Source organism: Pteropus vampyrus, unplaced genomic scaffold (assembly GCF_000151845.1).
Source record: "Pteropus vampyrus isolate Shadow unplaced genomic scaffold, Pvam_2.0 Scaffold19000, whole genome shotgun sequence".
NCBI classification, from domain to species: domain Eukaryota; kingdom Metazoa; phylum Chordata; class Mammalia; order Chiroptera; family Pteropodidae; genus Pteropus; species Pteropus vampyrus.
In genome coordinates, this window is record NW_011907781.1 from 1 (window position 1) to 1,482 (window position 1,482).

A 1,482-nucleotide genomic window follows, 5' to 3' on the forward strand; every position below is an offset into this window, starting at 1 on the left:
GGATTTATCTTTTTTCAGTAAGTCAATGCCTCTGTTGGGAATCTAAAAGACAAAATTTTGCATTAGTTAAATAAATGTATTAAAATATTTACAGAATATGTAACTGCCCAATTAATAATTGATAATCATCTTTTATATAATCAACTAATGAGCTTATTAATCCCTATAACCATACCTAAGATTTTAAGCTGCCTATAGGCAGCAGTTCATCACAACATTTTGATGGAAGAGTGGATAATTAATATTTTGGTAGAACACTGTTCAAATAAAATCTAAAATATAGTAGATAAAAGCAATAAAGATGCTTTTACAGAACACCAGATAAAAAACTTCTTCTGAGGAAAACCAGAAAAAGAAAAAAGGTTGCTGTCTTTCAGTAACTAAACCTTTCAATAAGAATGTGGTGACTTGAATTATGTGGAAATAAGCTTTACAATGACTGCAAATGAAGTACTACATACCCTTAGTACCAATTTTTTATATTTTTCAGACAGGTCAACTTTCACACATCTCCCCTGGAACCAAAGGGCCTTTTTCAAACAGTGGTCAACCATTGCCATTGCATCTTCTCTGGTCTCCATCTCTATAAATGCCTTAGGGGAAAAAAAAAAAAGTTAGAAAGGACATTATTTTTCTGAGAACTGTATAGAATTCTTGTGCTTATTATTTTTTCTAAAAAGTTATTAAGAGTTAAAAATTCATTGAATAAAATAAGGAGTACCTGTCAGATTTACAAAGTAGTACCAATTAAACTACCTATATGTAAGGCTTTCTGCCAAAAAAAAAAAAAAAAAAAACCTTAGAAGATATTACTCAAAATACCCTAAAAACAAAAAATTAATAATTTAAAAAAATCTGGAACAGACAAAATCTCAGAATGCTGTTAAAGCAAATTGCATTAAAAAAAAAAATCACGTATAATGTGGAAAGCAATACAATAATCCCAGTTGAAGCAAGAATAAATAACAACTATATACATACACATAGGAAGATCTTGGAAGCAAACCCTGGAAACAAAACTGTCACTATCCTGAGCAAGAGACGACACTTTTATTTCCCACTTTAAACTTTTCAGTATTTATTCAATGCTTTACTTGGATCATCTATGACAACATAAAATTATTGCTTGGCTAAGAAATTTATCTATGAGAAGATAAAAAAAAAAACACACTCCTGCTTTCTTTACTAAAAATTATGCACAAAAAAGTCTTAAAGCACTTAATCCTTTTTACAACCTCTACATGTATATTACCTGACTTTTCATCCTCATCAGTATATAATTCTTTATTTTCCCATAAGGCTCAGCAAGCTTAAGGACAGCACTGTCAGAATATCCAGAATGAGGTAAATTGCTGAGATGTATCACTCGTCCAAGCTCTTGCTTTTGATCAAACTTCTGATCTGGCTTCCCTTCAGGTTTCTTTAATAACACGGGAAAAAAAGGCGCAAGTCAAATGTTGGTAGGTATGCTATAATTATTAG

The 1,482-nt window shown here is 30.8% G+C and overlaps 1 long non-coding RNA gene across 1 annotated transcript; it reads right to left on the bottom strand.

Moving 5' to 3' along the window:
* LOC105310969 lies at positions 1-1,446 on the bottom strand. The gene is made up of 3 exons (XR_897582.2): positions 1,253-1,446; positions 462-593; positions 1-42 (listed from the first exon to the last, which is right to left on the bottom strand). It is a non-coding gene; the product is annotated as an uncharacterized LOC105310969 (long non-coding RNA).
* Between the last annotated feature and the right edge of the window lie 36 nt (positions 1,447-1,482).